General features: G+C 25.2%; 1 long non-coding RNA gene across 1 annotated transcript; it reads left to right on the top strand.

Moving 5' to 3' along the window:
- Positions 1–3,893: 3,893 nt before the first annotated feature.
- Positions 3,894–24,158, top strand: LOC147813213 (uncharacterized). The gene is made up of 5 exons (XR_015432305.1): positions 3,894–3,899; positions 18,854–18,875; positions 20,697–20,748; positions 21,663–21,727; positions 24,037–24,158. It is a non-coding gene; the product is annotated as an uncharacterized LOC147813213 (long non-coding RNA).
- Positions 24,159–24,201: the final 43 nt, after the last annotated feature.

The raw sequence follows: 24,201 nt of genomic DNA, 5'->3' as shown, positions 1-24,201 counted from the left end.
TTACCATACACTAACAAAGAGAGGAAAAGGATCTCTTTTTGAAACAGCTACATTCCATCACCAATCGTCCCCCTCAAAGTAAACTTTAACTTCTTAATTCTAAAATAAAGGTCTTTACTTCTTTTACTAACAAATATTTTAATATCATGAAGGGCACACAAATACACTTACAAACTCCTTTTTATTCCTGAAATTCTATTGCATAAAATTGATCATTAAAATTCTTATGATTCTCTTTTTGATATTGACTTTACATTTAATATATGCAGAAAAAAAAAAGCGCTAGTTCTTACAACGTACAAAAGTGCTTGCATTACAAACTACTAATTTTAGTGCAATCATTAATAATAATAATTCAAATTATTATAATTTTATCGAAAACTATTTAAAACAGCACTAATTCGATAATTAATTATTATGATGGGTCGCTCCTGGGAGAGCAACCCCCCTGTGTAAGGAAGGGACAGTGAGTAAACTTTGTTTTTGTTTTAACGAAAATAATTCGAAACAATATTTTCATTTAAGGTTTGTTATAGTAGTGTAAAGATTAAGGTGTTAAAATTCTGAGTTGGAAACTTAAATCCTTTAATTTTCTATTAAGATATGTTTACTGGACTGCTCGAAATTGATTATATGGGGTTTATTTGATATAAACCCCATATAACCAATTTCGGGAGATATTATATTTATTTGAGCTAAGTCAAATAAAGAATGAATAAGTCAATACGGCAAAAAAATTACTCAGCGTAAATTACTCAACGTTGAATTACAAGTTCCTTAAAATAAATATTCTACAAAAAATATGAATATAAAAAAAAAAAAAAAAATTTTACAAAATAAGGAGTAAAAATTTAATTTAACTATGTCGTATTAGGTAAACTTCGTTATTCCTACTATAATTGCGAAATTTATTATATTTAACTGCAAATAAACTAAGAATAAGTTACTAGATATCAGATATTATTGATATAAAATTTTATTGAAAGATTGGTTTGAACTGTTTTCTAAAAACCGAATTAATCCAAATTAAAAAGATTATTAAAATAAAAAATTAAAAAAAGTATGTGTTATTAAGAGAGAAAAAATATACTTTACAATTACAATTTTGTTAATAAAATGATTAATGAAAGTCAAAGAATACTATTAGTTTAATAACATGAGAGAATTGTAAATGCACTATTCCAATCACTGGATACCCATTGATCATTTTTTTTCTTGGATAGATCTTTTATAAGGTCGTCATAAATTACAAAAGGTGTCTAAATTAATTTTTATCCTTTTGTCAGTCAATGGGCCAAATTGATAATTAATTCCAGCCAATATACGTTTCGTAGAACAATACAAAATTCTTTTCTTTCTTCAGTATTAATATTTATATAATAATTGCTGCCTAAAAGGAGAACAATAGTTGTGTATAAGTTAACTATAAAAAGATTATAAAATGCTTTAAAGTAATTTAATATAACACTATTAAAAATACGCTCTGGTGAAAATAAAAAGAAAAAACTCAGTCTGTAAAACAATGAATTCTAAGAATTTCAAAAATTGTCTTCTTTATTTTTTATTATTACATTTCGAGATGCTTTTTGATTTTCGAGACGCTATCATGATTTTTTTCATGACTCTTAGAATTCTTTACTTAAGATAATAGTGTTGAAGTTTTCGATTAAATTGGTCTAATCGAGAAGTGCGAACGCATGAGAACCTAGAATAATAACATTAACATTGATCATTCCTAAAACTTTCTTTTTATATGAAGTTGGAAAAATAAACTGCATTGCTAAATTAACGTAAAACGAGCAGATATTAATAAATTTCCTTCTCTGTCAGAAGACTGAAAAGGTCCCTGACACCGCCACTGTTTTGGGGTTTTCAACTTAACGTTACACTTTATCAGACACTGTTAGATTTAGAAACTTCACATTACGCAGATATGTAGGAGATTGAACGCAAATTGCAATGGAATTAAAAAATAATTCTAAAATTAAGTCAAGATTATTTTTATTCTTGTTAGAAAAATAACACGTGGGCCGCTCTATGGCCGCAAGCATTCAGTTGCAGAAGTTAAATTTGGTATGCTGAAAGAGCCAAATTTAGTTTATAACCGTAACATAGAGTCTTTATTTCCTCTTAGAAACTCTTATTTGTCTGAAAGTTATTACAATTTAAAAGGTTCTTTTTAATTTTTTCTTTAACTAATAAATATTTATCGATTGTTGTGGAAAAATTTTTCATTTACGCGATTTTCATAATATCCCTCTTGACTTTATTAAAAATAATAAAAATAAAGAAAAAAATATATATAGAAAAAAGATTAGGTGTTGCCAAATATAAAACTTCGACATTTCATACCGATATTTGAAAATATATGTAGAATAAAGAGAAATAAGAATTGTTTCCTATATGATCTGTTAACAAGAAAAAATTACTTCTAATTTATTAATTCTTATTGTGTCTCGCATTCTGCCTTTCTAAATGTAATATTTTTAAGCACAGTTATTTATTATTCAAATCCAGCTATCTTTTTTATTTTGTTAAAATTAACAAGTTAATATAATGAACTTAAATAAAAGTATAATAATTTTATATTAAACAAATAAATTTTAATCGACTTTTCAGGAAAAAAAAAACTTTTAAGAACATTCTTGAGAAAGGTTTGTACCCAATGCCTCTAGTTCTGAGAGAAAAAAAAACGATTTTGCGCGTGGGCATAAACTGCTTTTTTCATAGAACATCTTTAATGCGTAATAACTCTCGGCGAGACCGTTTTTCCTTATTTTTCATTTGTCAAAACTTAGTAATCCTTAAAATACAACTGCTGGCAATCCAATCGTAATTTTTATTTAAAAAAGTAGAAGAAAACGATTTGTACTTGATCTTCAATTATTTCAAACTTGATGAACGAGAATCAACTACAGGGATTATCGAGCGTAGCGAACAGGTGACGGTGCCTCCATGTAGAAAACAAGGATACATAAAAATAAATTGTGTCGAACAACTATTATCAGTAAGCGTATGATTAATATTTAAAATCGCCTCTAAAAAGGGACTGTAGAAGCTGATCAATTGATAAAAATTTATCTGCTGCAGTCAAGGTATAAATTATCGTCACAATCTGAAAAACATTTAATATATTTAAATATTTGCATGTTTACGAACTATGATCTGTTTTTGATTTTTTTTTAAATTAACCTCAAACTTTAACCGGATTTTAATAAATTAATTCTAAAAGAACTGCACTCTTTAAAAAATAGGTATGAAAATTGGATTCGTTTTGTACTATGAAAATTGCCAAGTCGATTCGGCAGCATGAAATACTATTTAATTTTTCGCCAGTTTATGGTTAAAAGTTAAAAGAGCTCCACTTAGTTCTAATTACATAATCATTCAATTTTGTCTAAATAGTTATGCCTTTTCTAAAATATTGATTTGCAAATTGACCGTAAATTTAAAACTATACCAACAGTTTAATTGGGCAAACAAATAAAATTTCGGTTCTCTTACCGTTATTTTCATATTTCAGCCATATTTCTGCCATTGTTTCCTAAGATTTAAAACACAGCACAATTTTAAAATTTGTTAACCCCAAAACCCCTTGTGAGAAAAAATAATGTTTTTAACTCATGTATAGGAAACATTTTGCAAATGACGTTTGAAAATGGATAAATGTGCGTTTATTATTTTGTATTGTCATGTTTCTTTCATTTTTCTACAACTAGGGAACATTATTGGAGAATGAGTAATTTTTCACACAATGCATTTTTATTTAAATCTTATATCGACTTCATAGAAGAAAAAATCGGTAACTTTTTTTAAATCATGCTATAACTTTTGTATTTTTTCCAGCTTTAAATACGAATCTATTTTGATTAACACTTGAATTGAAGTATGTGATGGATGTAAGTGTAAAGAAAGATTGAAACAGAGAAATTTAATGTTTAATTTTGTCTAATTTGCTATTAAAAGAATTGAGTTTTAAAATAAAACTCAATAAAGCAATTCTGGTTTTAAATAACTATTCCGCTATTTAATTGGTAAAGGCAATATGCAGTAGAACATTTTTTTATTTATGTCACATTTTATGCTAGAATAAATAGTGCAGACTCTTGCCACACATGAATGATAGATTTGCTTTTTTTTAGTAAGCAGAAACTTTTGTTGGAGGGTTGTCCTTGGGTGGGGGAGGGATATGGTTTCCGCAGAGTCCGCGGGGGGTTATGCCTCAGCCAGGACAGAAGCCGTACCGACTGTCATTTTGTGCAAATTGGCGAAATTCTATCAAAATTAAAAGAAAGGCAACCCTACAAGACCCGACACTTTATATTTTCTGCCATCTATCGGCAGGAATCGAAAACACGTCTAAAGTAAAAAATAAAAAAACAGCGCCATCTGTGTATTGCATTCAAAACAGTTTTTTTTTCCTTAATGTATATAAACTATTTTAAAAATAAATATAATACTGCATGAAAAAATATTTTTGTTATGCGAATAAAAAATAAATATAATTAACATTTTGAAAATATAATTTTTATTTTTATCTATATTCTGTATTATAAGCTTAGAGAAAAAATTATTTGCTTAATATTTTGAAGTTTAATTAATAAAAATATCCAAATGTATTTTTATTATTTAAAAACATATTTTGAAGAATAAAATTTCTTAAGCAATTATTACCTTCAAGTATTGCTTAAAAGTTTACTCAAAAAAAAGTTACTTACTTTATTGGACTAGACGTTTGCTATAACCAATCAGAAAATTTAAACACGATTTTTTTAAAATTCAAAATTCCTAAGACCATTTAAACTATTTTGAATCCAGTTTTTAAGAAGTAAGTGATTAAACTAAGATATTAAGTTTAAAATGAACATTAAAATAAAAATAAAAATAATAAGCAGTTTATATAAATGAAAAGTTTACTTTTTTAAATGGTATACATTCATTATTACAAAATACTTAAATTGTAATAAAAGTTAGTAAATTAATGTAATAAAAAAGCATATTTCATTAAAAATCCTTGCTCTAAATTCAAGATATTTATAATTTCAAGGAGGATATAAGCAATTTACAATATTTTTTTCTATTTATTTTCTATAAATGGATTTTTTTATTTACATGAATTTTGAACTTACCAATTCATTTTTGTTTTAAAGAATGTTTAAAAAAAGAATCATAGTCTGAAAAAAATTCATGTTAATTTCATTTGGTTAATTTCATTGTTCTAGTTATAAGTATTAATATTTATTCTTATTTTTAAGGGAATATGTAAAAATTATACTTCAGAAAATGATTTCAAAAAGAAAAAATTAAAAAAAAAAATAATTATATATATTTATTTAAAAATTGTAATCAAATTTAAAATGATTATTTTTTTATTAAAATTACTTTTTTTAAAAATATAATAGGTAATGCCACAGAAAGTATATTTAGATTATAATAAAATAATAAAATTCTAGTTTTTAATATTCTATTTAAAAAATTAGCAGTTTTCAAAGAATAATAAAAACTGTTTTTTTCCTCTCAAAAAATACGGTTAATGTTTTATGAATTTTTTTCCTTTCTCTCCTGATTTTTTTTTCAAAGTTTTGAGTTAAAAGCACATTTTTTACCAACTCTGCATCTATTCATTATTAATCAATTGTAACATTACATTTAATTAACGGTATACAGTAAAGGTCCTGTAACTAATTAAGTGTAAGAGGCCAAACAGCGGTATACAATAAAGGTCCTGTAACTAATTTAGTGTAAGAGGCCAAACAGCGGTTTTATTTTTCGGGCCTGTATAAGTGAGGAGTTATTCCGCCTCTTCCTGAAATGCCTCAAAACAAACGATAAAGGACCCTATTGTACTTGCCTTTTGCCGTTATCCTACCTAGAATGCCAGCTTACGGCCTTACGTTTGCCGTGAGGTGTGTGCTTACTGGGGCGAAAGAGAGAGAGAGGGATTTGCATGTTGCAGGATATAAATCTTAACAGTTAAATTGACTTTTTTAAAAATAAATAAACCTAACAATAAAAAGTATTCTCAGTTTAAACTGTTAAAATTCTCGTCAACAAATAAAATAATTTCTCAGCAATTTTTCTTGTTTTATTATTGTAATACACAATCTGTATTCCTTAGGTCAAATCTTCTTTAAAGTGCAGATGATAATTTTCAAGTTGAGGTAGTCCTCGAAGTCGTTACGATTAGCATTTTAACAAAACATTCTTACATAACGCTACTTCACTTGTACATTTTAAAAGCAAAATATTCAGCGTTTCAGTTTAAAATATTGGTTTTTAAGGGAAGAAAATAAAACAAGGATTTAAGGGAAACAATTACGCGGATAGGTGATCGGAAACGGGGGGAGTCAGAGACTCCCTGTTTTTCTTTTTTTAATTTTCGCATGGAACAATTCCTTAACAGAAAGAGTTAATAATATTTATTAATAATACATATTAATCTTATAGAGAAACAGGATTTTATTTTTCTGCACAGGAAGTCAAAACATTCATGTAAGCATTATTTCCAAGTGTAGAAGTATAAAAGTTTTTCTGAAAAAAAAAGCATACAAATAAGTTTTGACATAATGCAATTATTTAATTTCGAGAGTTCATTTATCGTTGGTAATTAACTAAATGTTTTTGTTATTTAATTTATTTTTCCTTTATATCACCAGAAATTGTTTTTAATAATTTAAAAATAAATATTGATCTTAATTTGAGGACATCTTACTGTCTGAAATCACTGGACACGTATTTTTAAAAAGAATCATTTAAGTGACCTTGTTTCCAATCCTTCAAGTTAAGGGAAAAAGAGAGGGGAAAGCGAACGCTAAGCACTTTAAACCCCCTTCCCCGATTCTAAGAAATAATCTCTTCAACCAGGTGGTCCACTTACCCCAGACGCCAAAAGATTCAATGGTCGCCAAAAAATTTGGAAAAAAAAGGGGATAAATAATGGAAATGGTCAACTTCAAAAGAGGTCTCCTTTCTGCTTTATTGCAGGAATGCGATACTCAACAGCCTAAGAAGGACAAGTAAGTAAACTTCTATTCTTTAGCTCATGTTATATTTTCAGTACACTATTATTTATTAATTTTTCACAAATAATTTGTTTTTATTTTCTTTATTTAGTAATTATATTTTTTAATCGTTATATTCCCCCGTTTCCGATCACCTATCCGCGTAATTGTTTCCCTTAAATCCTTGTTTTATTTTCTTCCCTTAAAAACCAATATAGTCCCAGTAAGCACACACCTCACGGCAAACGTAAGGCCGTAAGCTGGCATTCTAGGTAGGGTAACGGCAAAAGGCAAGTACAATAGGGTCCTTTATCGTTTGTTTTGAGGCATTTCAGGAAGAGGCGGAATAACTCTTCACCTATACAGGCCCGAAAAATAAAACCGTTGTTTGGCCTCTTACACTTAATTAGTTACTGGACCTTTATTGTATACCGTTGTTTGGCCTCTTACACTTAATTAGTTACAGGACCTTTATTGTATACCGTTAATTAAGTGTAATGTTACAATAGATTAATAATGAATAGATGCAGAGTTGGTAAAAAATGTGCTTTTAACTCAAAAATTTGAAAAAAATCAGGAGAGAATGGAAAAAATCCATAAAACGTTAACCGTATTTTTGAGAGGAAAAAAACAACTTTTATTATTCTTTGAAAACTGCTAATTTTTTTACATAGAATATTAAAAACTTGAATTTTATTATTTTACTATAATCTAAATATACTTTATGTGGTATTACCTATTATATTTTTTAAAAAAATAATTTTATTAAAAAATAATCATTTTAAATTTTATTAAAATTTTTAAATAAATATATATAATTATTTATTTTTTCTTTTTGAAATCATTTTCTGAAGTATAATTTTTAACTCGAAATATAATATATTCTTTCATTCTAGAAAAATTTAATACATATTCCCTTAAAAATAAGAATAAATATTAATACTTTTAACTAGAACAATTCCTTTGTTCATTGAGAAAAAGTTTTTATTTTTTCGATTGTTTATTATAAAATTTTGTTAAATTTATTGTATTAAACATGTACTTAAGAAAGACTTATTGAATTGAATACTTATTGAACACTTTTTCTTATTGAAGACTTATTATTATTTTTTTATTGAATAAGCGATACATTTATTTTTAACGTTAAAGGATTCAATAAAAAATCCATCATTTTTGTAATTCATGGTTAAAAAAAAAAATCTAGTATAATTTATATGATAGCAGTAAAAGGCTAAAGGTCCGTCATTGTCTATTTTTTGTCATTTTAGGAAGAAGCGATATGAAAACTTTTCCCATTGTTTATGTTTTGGTCGCTTGAAAATTATTACTGTAAGCCCCAAATGAAATTAACATAAATTTTTTCCAGACTATGACTCCTTTTTTAAACCTTCTCTAAAACAAAAATGAATAGGTAAGTTTAAAATTCATGTAAATAAAAAAATCTATTTATAGAAAATAAATGAATAAAAAAATATTGTAAATTGCTTAAATCCTCCTAGAAATTATAAATATCTTGAATTTAGAGCAAGGATTTTTAATGAGATGGGCTTTTTTATTACATTAATTTACTAACTTTTATTACAATTTAAGTGTTTTGTAATAATGAATGTATACCATTTATAATAGTAAACGTTTTATTTATATAAATTGTTTTTTATTTTATTTTTATTTTAATGTTCATTTCAAATTTAATATCTTAGTTTAATCACTTACTTCTTAAAAACTGGATTCAAAATAGTTTAAATGGTCTTAAGAATTTTGAATTTTAAAAAAATCGTGTTTAAATTTTCTGACTGTTTATAGCAAATGTCTAGTCTAATAAAGTAAATAACTTTTTTTCCCCTAAACTTTTAAGCAATACTTGAAAATAATAATTGTTTAGGAAATTTTATTCTTAAATATACGTTTTTAAGTAATAAAAATACATTTGGATATTTTTATTAATTAAACTTCAAAATATTAAGCAAATAAATTTTTTTAAAAACTTATAATACAGAATATAAATAAAAATTAAAATTATACTTTCAAAACGTTAATTATATTTATTTTTTATTTGCATTACAAAAATATTTTTTCATGCAGCATTAATTTATTTTTAAAATAGTTTATATACATTAAGGAAAAAAAAACTGTTTTGAATGCAATACATAGATGGCGCTGTTTTTTATTTTTTACTTTAGACGTGTTTTCGAGTCCTGCGGATAGATGGCAGAAAATATAAAGTGTAGGGTCTTGTAGGGTTGCCTTTCTTTTAACTTTGATAGAATTTCGCCAATTTACTCAGAATGACAGTCGGTACGGCTTTTGTCCAGGCATAACCAATTGAGGACACTACGGCGACAATATCCCCCCCCTCTCCCTTCTACTTACTATAGTCAAGCAAATTTATCATTCATGTGTGGTAAGGGTCTGCACTATTTATCCTAGCATAAAATGTGACATAAATAAAAAAATGTTCTACTGCATATTGCCTTAACCAATTAAATAGCGGAGTAGTTATTTAAAACCATAATTGCGTTATTGAGTTTTATTTTGAAACTAAATTCTTTAAATAGCAAATTAGACAAAATTAAACATTAAATTTCTCTGTTTCAATCTTTCTTTACACTACATTCGTCACATACTTCAATTCAAGTGTTAATAAAAATAGCATTGTATTTAAAGCTGGAAAAAATACAAAAGTTACAGCAGGATTGAATTTAAGTCACCGATTTTTTCTTCTACGAAGTCGATATAAGATTTAAATAAAAATGCATTGTGTGAAAAATTACTCATTTTCCAGTAATGTTCCCTAGTTGTAGAAAAATGAAAGAAACATAACAATACAAAATAATAAACATACATTTAATCATTTTAAAATGTCATTTGCAAAATATTTCCTATACATGAATTAAAAACATTGTTTTTTTCTCACAAGGGGTTTTGGGTTAACAAATTTTAAAATTGTGCTATGTTTTAAATCTTAGGAACTAATAACAGAAATATGGCTGAAATATTAAAATAACGGTAAGAGAACCGAAATTTTATCTGTTTGTCCCATTAAACTGTAGGTATAGTTTTAAATTTACGGTAAATTTGCAAATCAATATTTCAGAAAAGGCATAACTATTTAGACGAAATTGAATGATTATGTAATTAGAACTAAGTGGAGCTCTTTTAACCATAAACTGGTGAAAAATGAAATAGTATTTCATGCTGCCGAATCGACTTGGCAATTTTCATAGTACAAAACGAATCCAATGAATCATTTTCATACCTCCTTTTTAAAGAGTGCAGTTCTTTTTGAACTAATTTATTGAAATCCGGTTAAAGTTTGACGTTAATTTAAAAAAAATTCAAAAACAGGTCATAATTCGTAAACATGCTAATATTTAAATATATTAAATGTTTTTCAGATAGTGACGATAATTTATACCTTGACTGCAGCAGATAAATTTTTATCAATTGATCAGCTTCTACAGTCCTTTTTTAGAGACAATTTTAAATATTAATCATACGCTTACTGATAATAGTTGTTCGACACAATTTATTTTTATGTATCCTTGTTTTCTACATGGAGGCACCGTCACCTGTTCGCTACGCTCGATAATCCCTGTAGTTGAATCTCATTCATCAAGTTTGAAATAATTGAAGATCAAGTACAAATTGTTTTCTTCCACTTTTTTAAGTAAAAATTACGATTGGATTGCCAGCAGTTGCATTTTAAGGATTCCTAAGTTTTGACAAATGAAGAAGAAGGAAAAACGGTCTCGCCGAGAGTTATTACGCATTGAAGATGTTCTATGGAAAAAGCAGTTTATGCCCGCGCGCAAATTCGTTTTTTTATTCTCTCAGAACTAGCGGTATTTGGCACAAACTGTTCTTAACAATGTTCTTAAAAGTTTTTTTTTTTCCTGAAAAGTCGATTAAAAATTATTTGCTTAATGTAAAATTATTATACTATTATTTAAGTTCATTATATTAACTTGTTAATTTTGACAAAATAAAAAGGATAGCTGGATTTGAATGATAAATAACTGCGCTTAAAAAAATTACATTTTAGAAAGGCAGAGTGTGCGACACAATGAAAAGGATTTATAAATTAGAAGTAATTTTTTCTTGTTAACCGATCATATAAGAAACAATTCTTATTTCTCTTTATTCTACACATATTTTCAAATGTCGGTATAAAATGTCGAAGTTTTATATTTGGCAACACCTAGCCTTTTTCTATATAATATTTTTTTCTTTATTTTCATTATTTTTAATATTAAGTCAAGAGGGATATTATGAAAATCGCGTAAATGAAAACTTTTTCCACAACAATCAATAAATAATTATTAGTTAAAGAAAAAATGAAAAAAAAACTTTTAAATTGTAATAACTTTCAAACAAATAAGAGTTTCTAAAAGGAAATAAAGACTCTATGTTACGGTTAAAAACAAATTTGGCTCTTTCAGCATACCAAATTTAACTTCCGCAGCTGAATTCTTGCGGTCACAGAGCGGCCCGCATGTTATTTTTCTAACAAGTATAAGAGTAAAAATAATCTTGACTTAATTTTAGAATTATTTTTTAATTCCATTGTAATCTCCGTTCAATTTCCTACATATTAACGTAATTTGAAGTTTCTAAATCAAACAGTGTTTGATAAAATGTAACGTTAAGTTGAAAACCCCAAAACAGTGGCGGTATCAGTGACCTTTTCAGTTTTCTGACAGAGAAGGAAATTTATTCAGTTTTCTGACAGAGAAGGAAATTTATTAATATCTGCTCGTTTCACGTTAATTTAACAATGCAGTTTATTTTTCCAACTTCATATAAAAAGAATTTTCAGGAATGGTCAGTGTTAATGCTATTATTCTAGGTTCTCATGCGTTCGCACTTTTCGATTAGACCAATTTAATCGATTAGATTAACTTCAACACTATTATCTTAAGTAAAGAATTCTAAGAGTCATGAAAAAAATCATGATAGCATCTCGAAAATCAAAAAGCATCTCGAAATGATATAATTAAAAATAAAGAAGATAATTTTTGAAATTCTTGGAATTCATTGTTTTACAGACTGACCTTTTTCTTTTTACTTTCACCAGAGGGTAATTTTAATAGTGTTACATTAAATTACTTTAAAGCAATTTTATATTCGTTTTATAATTAACTTATACACAACTATTGTTCTTCTTTTTGGCAGCAATTATTATATAAATATTAATACTGAAGAAAGAAAAGAATTTTCTGCGAAACGTATATTGGCTGGAATTAAAAATCAATTTAGCCCATTGACTGACAAAAGGACAAAAATTAATTTAGACACCTTCTGTAATTAATGACGACCTTAAAAAAAATCTATCCAAGAAAAACAAATGATTAATGGGTATCCAGTGATTGGAATAGTGCAATTACAATTCTCTCATGTTATTAAACAAATAGTATTCTGTAACTTCCATTAATCATTTTATTAACGAATAAAATTGTAATTGTATAGTATATTTCTTTCTCTTAATAACACATACTTTTTTTTAATTTTTTATTTTAGTAATCTTTTTTTGAATTGATTCTGTTTTTAGAAAACAGTTCAAACCAATCTTTCAATAAAATTTTATATAAATAATATCTGATATCTAGTAACTTATTCTTAGTTTATTTACAGTTAAATATAATAAATTTCGCAATTATAGTAAGAATAAAGAAGTTTAACAAATACGACATAGTTAAGTTAAATTTTTACTCTTTATTTTGTAAAAAAAAAAAAATTTATTTGATATGCATATTTTTTGTAGAATATTTATTTTGAAGAACTTGTAATTCAACATAACGTTGAGTAATTTACGCTGCGTAATTCTTTTGCCGCATTAACTTATTTATTCTTTATTTGACTTAGCTCAAATAAATATCCCCATAAAATCAATTTAGAGCAGTTCAGTATACATATCTTAATAGAAAATTAAAGGAGTTTAGTTTCCTACTCAGAATTTTAACACTTTAATCTTTACGCTACTATGACAGATATTAAATGAAAATATTATTTTGAATTATTTTCGTAAAAACAAAGTTTACTCACTGTCCCTTCTTTACACGACCCATCATGATAATTAATTCCTCGAATTAGTGCTGTTTTAAATAGTTTTCGATAAAATTATAATAATTTGTATTATTGGTAATTATTGTACTAAAATTAGTAGTTTGTAATGCAAGCGCTTTTGTACGTGGTAAGAACTAGCGATTTTTTACTGTATATATTAAATGTAAAGTCTATATCAAAAAGAGAATCATAAGAATTTTAATGGTCAATTAATTTTATGCAATAGAATTTCAGGAATAAAAAGGAGTTTGTAAGTGTATTTGTGTGCCCTTCATGATATTAAAATATTTGTTGCAAAAAGAAGTAAAGACCTTTATTTTAGAATTAGTTACAGTTTGCTTTGAGGGGGACGAGTATTTCCTCTCTTTGTTAGTGTATGGTAAATTGAGAAGTTAACGACGTCCGGTTATGCGCTTCTCGCATCCCACCCTGTTGGGGGTCAGAGTTCTTGAGGAACTTTAGACTTTTCCAATTTTTTTTTTTTTCTTCACTAAAATTTCAGTTTTTATTTATTTCCTTATATTGCTGATGATTATTATTATTTAACATTTTCATAAAACCAATTTTGTTTTCAATTGTTTGCAATAAGCTTTTAATTGAACTATTTATTTTTTCTAAAAAAATAAATAAGCAAATGTATAACAGAAAAACGCAAAATTCTCATATTTCATAGATTGCGAAAAGCAATACACAGTAAAAATCTTTTACAGATCAAAATTCTATTTCTTATGCATCTAACAAAAATCTTTCAACCGGATATGGGAAATTGTAAAAGTAAATAAAAAATAAATACATAAATAAACTCTAACTTTTTAAAAATATTTTTTGATTCAATATTAAAGTCTTATTTGATTAGTAATATAACTTGTTAAAAATGGAGAGAGTCTCGCTTTTTATGATTTATGGGTACAACTAAGCATCATAATTTTTTGCACTTTTTTGGATTTTTAAACCCCTTGTATCTGAACAGTCAAGAGTTTGTAAATGATTCAAATAAATCAAATTCATTCTCATTCATGTGTTTTAAAATTATAAGCAGATATATTTGTTTGTAGGAAAAAAAAAACATTATAAAGCGAGAAATCAGTTTCAACCTTCCTTAATTTTAACAATTGATATAATAAATCGGTAGCTTACTTAATTAGCTATATCTCGTGGTTCGTGCACTAATAAAGAAAGCTAAAATATAAAAAGAAAACTATAAACGAAAAATTAACGGTAACGAAATTGTTAAATCTTCTTATTTCGCATCTTCATAAATTAGTAAAATCAAATTTTTCTCTCATCTGGACACAAATGCAATAAAAGTTAGATCTTTTGTAATTCATACATTTTAATTTTTTAATGTCCTAATTTTTATGAGTTACGGTGGAAACTTCTAACCGTATTTCATTTATTAAATTGGCTAAAATGTTCAGACTACACAACATCATTTTTCGTTCTTTTCTTTATCTTTCATCTCTTTATCTAAGCAGTCGAAAGTTTGTAAATTATTTAAATCATGGTGAACGACTATTTGAGTCTTTCACAACTATTGAGATAATATAGTACGTTTATAGTACGCCATGATACAAATTAATCAAGTTTCTTTAAATGCTTCAAATATAAACACATATATATTTTTGTGCAGGTAAAAAAAGAACATTAAAAAACAAGAAATTAGATTCTTTGAACCCTCAAAAATTTGAGTAATTTATCTGATAAATTTGTAATAAGCTTCGTGTTCATGCATCACTGCGATATTTCTTGAATATCTTGATTTTTTTACAACGTAAGCACATTATATTTCTTAAACAAATGCGCAAACAGAAGTTTAACTGTTATGAAACTCTGAAGAAGCATCATAGTATTTTTTTCCCCATTATAGTAATAACTTTTAAGTAGGATTATTTTAAAATTTCTTGTTAGAATTTGTTTTACTAATTAAAGAAATGTTTAATATTTTTTTTCAAGCACAAGTTAGACACTGTTAATAAATTATTAAAAAAAGGAAGAAAATTAATGGTAATAAAATTGTTAAGTCTTCTTATTTCGCAACTTCAAAAATTAGTACTATTCAACTAGACACAAATGCGTAAAATGTTGGATCTTTTATAATTCATGCACTTAAATGTCTATTTTTTAGTATATTTACTTTGAGGAGTTAACTCAGATACTTCTAAACTGGATTTCATCTTTTTAATTAGAAAAATATTCTGCAAAAAATTATCAATATATTGTATTTTTATTTAATTTTTATATGAAAAAATTCATAAACAGTGGCAGGAAAACTACTAAATTATTGAGCCGAATCCTGAAAGAAATATTTACTATAATACATTTCCCTCTGAATAAAAAAGTCCTAAGGAGCGAAGTCCCCTCCGCTATTTTTGGGTGTTTATTTTAACTTAACATTTTGCTTTGCTGTACAAAAAGTATAAGATTTAGAAGTTTCAAATTACGAAGGATAAGCGGTGGAGGCTCAGGGGAAGGAACGCTAGCCAACTAATGAGTTTTGAGGATTTGAATCTTAAGAATTGCTGGTTGATACGAATTTCGTACCCGGCTGACATAAAATATTCCAAGTGATAGACGCATCGTGGATTATTAGAGTCCCATCTTCGTCTTGCTAATCACGGGAGGTTTTCGTGGTTTATCTCACCATGAAAAAGTTCTCCACGAAGGCAATTCGTTCCCGATACTTTTGTACAGGAGTTCTCTTATTTCTTGGTTTAGATTCAAAATTACAATGATATAAAGTTGAACACTGGTAACCATGAGATCAAATTCGGGTTGGCTGTTCAACAACAGTTATAAAATAAAATTACAAAGGATTACAGAAAAATGAACAGAGAGTGCGATGAAAATGAAAATGACTATTCTATAATTAGTTTGGAAATTGTTATCTGCAAAATCTGGTGTAAAAAAATACTGTACTGGCTGCTTTGTAGAACACAGAAATGCAAATACTAATTAGAAATTTTGCGCTCTGTAAAGGCTAATTTTGATCTTGAAATTAATACCGGTATTCAAATATGTTCGAAAATTAATTGCAATTTTATTATTGCCTTTTACGCACCTTTTTTCTTCTTCTTTTTCTTTTCACGTGATTGTTCTCATGATGAGTTGTAGAGAAAATTTCGATTTTGATTGTTAACTTAAAAATCACTAATTGTTAATAAAAAAATACTGCGATTGGTTGATATGTTTGCTAGAAAAGAAAATTTAATCAAAACTACTAAAATATTGTAAAACTTACTTTATTTCCGGCTATAGGGAAAAACCAAAAAGCTCAGTATTTTTTAACGAAGTGGTTTAGTAATGTTTTCGGTAAAGTAATAAAAAATTTAGATTTTATAATATGAGTTGAAATGCGAAAAACGTGGTAAAATTTTATAATTTTACCATGATAGTTTAGAGCACTGTATAAAAACCATTTGTTCAGAAAAATTTACTATTCAGTTTTATATTTTTTACTAAATGTGAGGTTAAAAGAGCTATAATTTTGAAAGCTAGAGTATCCGGTTAACTGCTATCATTTTAACAAAAAAATTACCAAATAAATGGTTTAAATACTTGGTTTTATTAACAGAGCTATGGTTTTGTTTTGAAAAAATGTTATTATCATAGAATGCGGTAATTTAAGAAAAACTTTTTCTTCGCGTAGTTGGCTGAAAGGTAACTTGGTTAAAATTTAATTTGCTGAAAGGGCGGATTTATGTGTAAACTTAACAAGAATTTTGTTTTGAAATTCCAATATGTTTGAAAGCAATTGAAAATTTAAATACCCATTCGTTATATCTTTCTTTAAGTTTTTTTGCTTTAAATATTGACCATTGACTATTTATCCATTGTCATAAAAAATTTATTTTATAAACATGCGCTCAAGTTGTTGTCAATAAAAAGTAGCGAAAGACAGCCAGAGAGAGAGATTTGTTTGTTGCCTAATATCACTCTTAATAATTATATTGGCATTTTTAAAAACAATAAACTTAATAAATAACGCTAAAACCGTTCCCTGTTTAAACTTCAATAAGTCTTGTTAACGAGTAGTATTACTTCTCATTTTTTTTTTCCAGTTGAGTTACACAATCTAAATTCCTTAAGTTTTTTTTTTCTTTCAGATAATTATTTTTCAAATTTATTAAATCCTTTATTTCATTATGCTTAGCAAAATGTTCTTACATAAAGCTGCAATACTTGTATATTTTGAAAATAAAATGTTATGTGTTTTGCGAAAAGTGAAAAATATTGCAGCTTAAGGAAGTATATATAAAGAAAAAAAATCAATGATGAATGAACGATAAGCAATTACGGGAGTGAGCGGAGTAAGAAAAGGGTAAAGCCTGCTATTTTTTATTTTTGTATAAATGGAATGATTTTTAAACAAAAAATAGACAGGTAATTTTTAACTATGCATTTAATGAAATATTTAAAGTTTCAAATGATAAAATAAAAAATAACGTTTTTCATGTGTTATAGCTATGCAAATAATAGCAAAATAAAAACTGATGTTACTTCAAAAAATTTCGATGCATGTTTTGAAATATAAACTGCGTGTATATAGGTGTGTTTCAAAGTATAAATTTAAAATATAAACTAAATAAAACTGTTTGAAAACTAATAATGGATTTCTAAAATCAATGTTGTTGCTTAAACGTAAATAAAATAAAGTTTTAAAGTTAAAGTTACGATTTTTATGTTAAAGAATTTAAAAATCCTGAATTTTAATGCCATAGAAAGTATAAATATGCATAGATAAATAGAATTTCATCGTATGAATATCATCTGTAAGAAAGTTAAAAGAACATCATTATCCTTATAAAGATAGTTAAAAGAAGTAAGTATTTAGTAGAAAAATAAAGTAACCTCAAATTTTTGCTTTAAGTATCCAAGGTAATGAATTTGTTGCAGTTGGTTATTTAGGATTTTAAATCTTTCTGATCATTAGCTTTCAACCAAAAATATAATTATTTTTTAGTAATGTAATTGAATGATATAAAAAAAAACAGTCGTCATGCATTCATTCATAAACAAAAACAAAAAAATTCTTAACTCGGGGAGTGATTTATAAAGACTTTTAGACGAAAATATATATATATTTTTTTAAAAATTTATAATTTTGTAGTGCTAATATTATATTTTACACAGCCAGTTTGCTAATGTAAATAAATTTGCCCAATTAAAGTTATTTAATTATTTATAAAAAATATTTCATAAAAGTAGAACGTGTTTTTATGTACTAAAATTGTTAAAAAGCTGATGAAACCTAAAAAATGGTTTATTTACTTAAACGTCCTTAATTATGGAATCTTTACTGTTCATTATAAAGAAACGATATTCTAATTTACTACTCCGCAAATCAAAATAAATATGTAAGCATTATTTCCGAGTTTATATGTATTAAAAATTTTTCTTACGAAAAGTACTCAAATGAATTTTGACTTCAATAATTTTTTAATTTAGTAAGCTTGCTTATCGCTAATAGTTAATAAAATATTTTAGTGCAGATTAATTTTTTATTATGAGGACCAGAAATTGTCTTTAAGAATTCAAAATAGATATTCATTACTGTTTGAAATCACCAGATAAGTATGTTTGAAGTCCTTGAACTAAAAAGAATGTGGGGAAGCACATTTTGTCCCCTACCCCCAATTCTAAGAAACATTCCTTTCAAGTACGGAAAAGCTGCTCAGTAGGTGGTCGTTGATTACTTGTATAGAACAAGCTAAAAGATTCATTTGGCGAAAAGGGTGTAAAAAGAAGGAGATAAACGTAGCCCCTAGTTTTCTTCTTTCTTCGAAAAATAGAAGTGGCGCCACTTGAGAGCAAGTAAGTAACAAGTTTTTTCTCTTTAGTTCATGTAATTTAAAAAATTTTTTAACTTATTTATTAAATAGCTTTTTAAAATTAGTTTAATTCGCTTTGATTTTATTTGCTAAGTTTTTAGAAATTATGTTTTATAACTATAATACTTCAGTTGGCTATTTTATCTTATGCTTTCCTGTTGTTTAGTTTAAGCTGCTAGTTTAGTTTTAAAATGAATTAGACGATTTTTTTAATAAATAAAAGTTCAATTAACTCTATCTAATAAAAGAAAAATTTATGATTTCTTATGCATTAATTAAAAATGCTTCTTTCATTTTTCGGAAGCATTGATTAATTTAATAATTTACTTCATTTCGGTAGCCATATTTTTTCTCTGAAGGATTGTTAAAAAACATTATTTGAATTATCTAAACCGCGGGTGTCACTTATTGTTTCAAATAATAATTTTGATTAGATATAAGAAGAAATATTTTTTGAACCACCATAAAATAAATAAATAAATAGTAAGAGTTTAAATTTTCTCATCTCTAATTAGTTACTTTATATTTAAATTATACTTTAATTTTGATATTTTTCTGCTTTGACTTTTTTAAATTAAAAAAAATAATAATAACGTTGGTAAACATGTAAAAATTGTTCCACTAAACACTTCCACTTTTAAAGTTTTTTTGAGTATTTTCAGAATATATTTTTAAACAATTTAAATATTTGTTTTGATACTCAATATAATATATTCTTTGTTCTAAATAAATAAATAACAAAATGACATATTAAATAGAAGGACAGTATTTCTAATTTTTATTTTGTTGTTTTTATACTTCTTTTGCAATTAATGAATTGCTGTAGAGGTATAAGAACATTTCAAATCTTTATATTAAGTTTAATTTTACGATTAAATTTGTTTTAAAATGAATTAATTCGTTATAAAATTATTATGTTGTAAAACTGAATTTGTTATAAAGCAAATTTAATTTAAAATTACGTTCAATTTTTTTGAATAGAAATTAGAATATTATTTCATGGTTATTATTTTTAAAATTTATTCATAAGTATAATAATATTTTCTGTATAATATTTTTTTTCATGAAATAAAGCTTTTTGTATTAAATATTGTTGGTCCTCAATGCTATAAAGACGATTACTAATTCTTTTTTTCCAGTTATTGTGCAAAATCTATAATTTATCTCATGTAATTTATCTTCTTCTTAATTTACTATTTTGAGTTTTTAAATGGTTGTTAATTCTAAAATATACCTGTTCAGCCTTCACCTTTGACAATTTTGTGTTTAAGAAAGTGTATACATTTTCTACAAAAAAGAATTTTTATTAACTGTTTAATTAAAATTTATGATGATAACTGTGTAGTGGAAATATATAATCTAAAAATTGTTGGAAACTATTCCTCAAAAATTCAGGAAATTTTATTTTTAAAATTGAGAGGGAGCCCTAACTAACAAAAGCTTTATTTAGAATTTGTCTATTTATTTTAATTCTAATTTATCTATTTATTTTAATTCTAATTGGCTAAAAGACTAGTTCTTTTTCTAAATTAGAATCAAAAAAATTTTAAGAGAAAATTTGGTAAGGTAAAATTTGGTAAACATTCAACTTATCGTCAGTTACCAAAAATATAAATATTCGCTGTAATTTTAATATATGATCCTTCTCTTTCCTTTAAATCAAAATTAATTTCATTTAAATCAAAAAATTGTTTTTAACAAAAATTATAAAATATAATTAGTTAGAAACAGTTTTGATTTTGTTGATTTTTAACTGTTTTTATGACGATCATACTCTAATTTATTCCTTTTCTTTTATGGAAAGACAGGGCGAACGATCCAAGAAATGCTAATCCAGCCATCAACAGCAAAATAAGGTAAGAACATAGTGAAACATTAAATATTAATATTTTTTTCAATTAAATCACATATTTTTGATTTGCAAAAGAATTTTGATTTTTTTAATTAATAATTATTGTGCTTATCAAAATTAAGTTCACTTTATGTATTTCTCTAACACAGTCTTTATTAATAACAAGTGTTTTTATTACTCATATAAGCTTTTATATTTATATTTTTGCAATATTCTTATTTAATAATTTCTTAATAAGGTTTCGTAATAAATGAAAAATGCACTTTATGAATGTATAAATTAGGTGAAAAGATGTGCTGACAATTTTATATCATTACGATATTTTAGTATTTGTTTTCTCTGTTTTCATGTCTGTTATAACATTTTTTTATCATTCTATTTTTTTAATTAGTTAGAAAACAAAATTTTAAAAGAAATTATTTTTACTGTTAAAATAACTACGTAAAGTTATGAATGAATAACGAAATATTTTTCGTTATTTTATTTGAAATGATAATATTATATAATATTTCATTTTTCCATAAGTTTCACCAGCATATAATATTCGTATTAAAGCAATTATTTTAGCAAATATTTTTTACTTAAAAAAATACATGAAAAAAATTAAAAACTTTGTCCACATTAAATTTGGGCTGAAAGGCTGAAAGTATTCCCCTACAAGCTCGTGCTAAGTTTTATTGAATTTACCAATTCACATTTAGTTCCCCTAACACACCACATGCTTAGAGTATAAACAAGATAAATGATAAACAATGAACTTATTGTCATATTCCATAACTGAAATAAAAATATTTACATTAATCTTCATACATGATTTTAGAAACAGTTTTTTTTTTTAATGTTTCGATTTTGTTGTTTTTGTTTTAACTAATTTTACAACTATCATATTCTAATTATAGTTTTTTTTTTCTTTCATAGGGAGTCAGGATGGAAGATCAACAATGAAGATAAAACTCAAAATTTAAAAATCAACAAAAAGGATGGTAAGAAATAAATTTATATTTTACCTTAGGTTACCATATGGTTGAAAAGAAACCAGTTTTTTTTGTTTAAACTGGGGGTTTTGTGTTTTTTTAAAACAATTTGTGGGACATTATTTTAAGCCAATTTAAATTAACCGAGCCAATTCAAGGTCTTTCATAGCAATTAACTATTCCTTTAACTATTAATTAATATTTTCAATAAACTAAAAATATCCACTCTTTTCTTTAAATATATTAACAAAATATCTAATAAAAAAGGAAAGAACTAAATATTTAAGTATGCAGCTTTATTTAGCAAGCAAAATAAACATTCAGCATTTAAATTTGATTTTAGTGATACCATAAAGAATGATTCTCTACCTTGCTTGCCCGTAATATAGAAATGCTATATTTCAATATTGTTTAATTAATGTTATTATTTAGATGTGTATAATTTATGATATTAGTATGTAATTAAATTTCATGGAACATAATTATTTTTTAATCCATTAATATAATATAAATTTTTATATATTTAAGGCAATATATCATATATATTTTATATGAATGATAATTAAAAAGTGTTTTCTTATATGGTGCATTATAATTATTTGATAAAAAAGATACAAAATTTATAAGGAAAGATATAATAAAAGTAAGTTTTTATACTAATAGTTTAATAATAAAGTATAAATTTTCTCTCCATTTATTTTAGCATAATAGTTTATTTAATAAGTTAAATAATATCCGAGTTCATAGTCCTGAAATTTCTGAATTCCTGATAAAGAAAAAAAAACAACTTTATTCTCATGTTTTTTTAGCTTTTTGCTCTGATTTCTGACAATGTCTGTGTTCAGAACATCACATATTCTACAAATACTAATGCGGTTCCTAAAACTATCAGTTTGAATAATCAAAAGATTTGTATTTCTGATGTAATATATATATATACATATACATATATATATATATATAAATGCCAAGACACAATATTTACTTTGCCTTCCTTTCAAAATAATTGAAACTCCACTTAAAAGTAATTTATTAAGGATGTCACGAATTTAATTGCAGATTTTAAATAAATATTGGTATGAAATAATATTAAATAATTGATACTGGTTACAGAAGTACTATTAACATTTCCTAATTATCAATCTCAAACTGTTACGAATCGCTCATTAATAGAATTAAAAAAATTATTCAAGCTTTGTTTCTGGAATTAAAAAATTTATATTTAGAGCAAATTATACTTTTTTGTTAATTTTTTTTACAGTTAACTGATAAATGTATAATGTACCAGCAATTTGGTTATTAATATAATGTCGCATTAAATAAAATTAAATATAACATGAATATTGTTAATAAATTGTTGGGTTTAAGAAAATCATTTAAAAAAAAATTTTTTTTTCTACGTTTACCATTCAAAACATTGAATGAATTGTTTTCATAACACTTAACATTACTTTAAAATATTATTATAGCTACAATAGTTAACATTTCTAACTAAGATGGTTAAAATTATTTAATTATTACAAAACTAATTGAATAAATAGAATTATAATTATGTTTTTCATTCTCAATTTGCTAATGAATGTTAAAGTTTGTGATACTATTTTTCAATTAGATATCTAAAGCAGATTAAATTAGTTTAGATCAGATTGCATTGCTGAAAAAACTTTTTTAAATTACTTTGGGTAGAATAAGTCTTGATATCTATGAGCTACATATATATGAACTGCATTTAAATAATTAAAAAATGAAATGTGAATAATTTTAATATGTTTGGCAGTTGATCTATTTTAAAAAATAATAATTTGCTTGCATATCCCTTTCACCATTTCTTAGTAAATAACCTTATTAATGGAAAAAAAAAGACTTGAATTAAACATACTATAAATAATGTTTTTATTAGTTACATAGTATAAAAAGTATTTATAATTATAATAGTTAAATGATAAGTTTATTTAAGTAATTGATTTTTTTCAAATCTATTTCTTTAAATCAATACTTTTCTTAAGTATAATCATTAAAGGGATGTATGACTATAATAATTTACATACATATCTCTTTTATTATTTCTTAGTGAAATACTATCATTATCTCTGAAATCAGATCTTAGTTGTTTTTTTAAATGCAACCTAAAGAATGCATATTTATTAACTAAATTCAATATCATATTTTTATAATTAAATTAATAATTTTTTGTAAAAATAATCAGCTTGTCTTAATCCATGGCTTTTAAAAAATCAGTTGATTTAAATCAATGATATTTTTTTTTCTGTGAACATTTAATATATCTATAGTAAAATAAATTGCTTTATTTTTTGCAGGAAAAAGGCTCATTGAAATAAAGCTTCTGGAATGGGATAAAGAAAATATATTTGTCCATATGTAAATAGTGTATACAGATGTATTGATTTGTTACAAGGAAATAAAACTCCTTCATGGTTTATTTTAAGCTTTATTGTTGTTAAAATTCCTGCTTTTATATATTT

The sequence above is a fragment of the Parasteatoda tepidariorum genome, chromosome 3, assembly GCF_982258835.1.
Source record: "Parasteatoda tepidariorum strain Cologne lab strain chromosome 3, Ptep-v5.0, whole genome shotgun sequence".
Lineage (NCBI taxonomy): Eukaryota > Metazoa > Arthropoda > Arachnida > Araneae > Theridiidae > Parasteatoda > Parasteatoda tepidariorum.
Note: the sequence above shows the minus strand (reverse complement) of the source record. Positions and strands in the feature narration are given on the sequence as shown.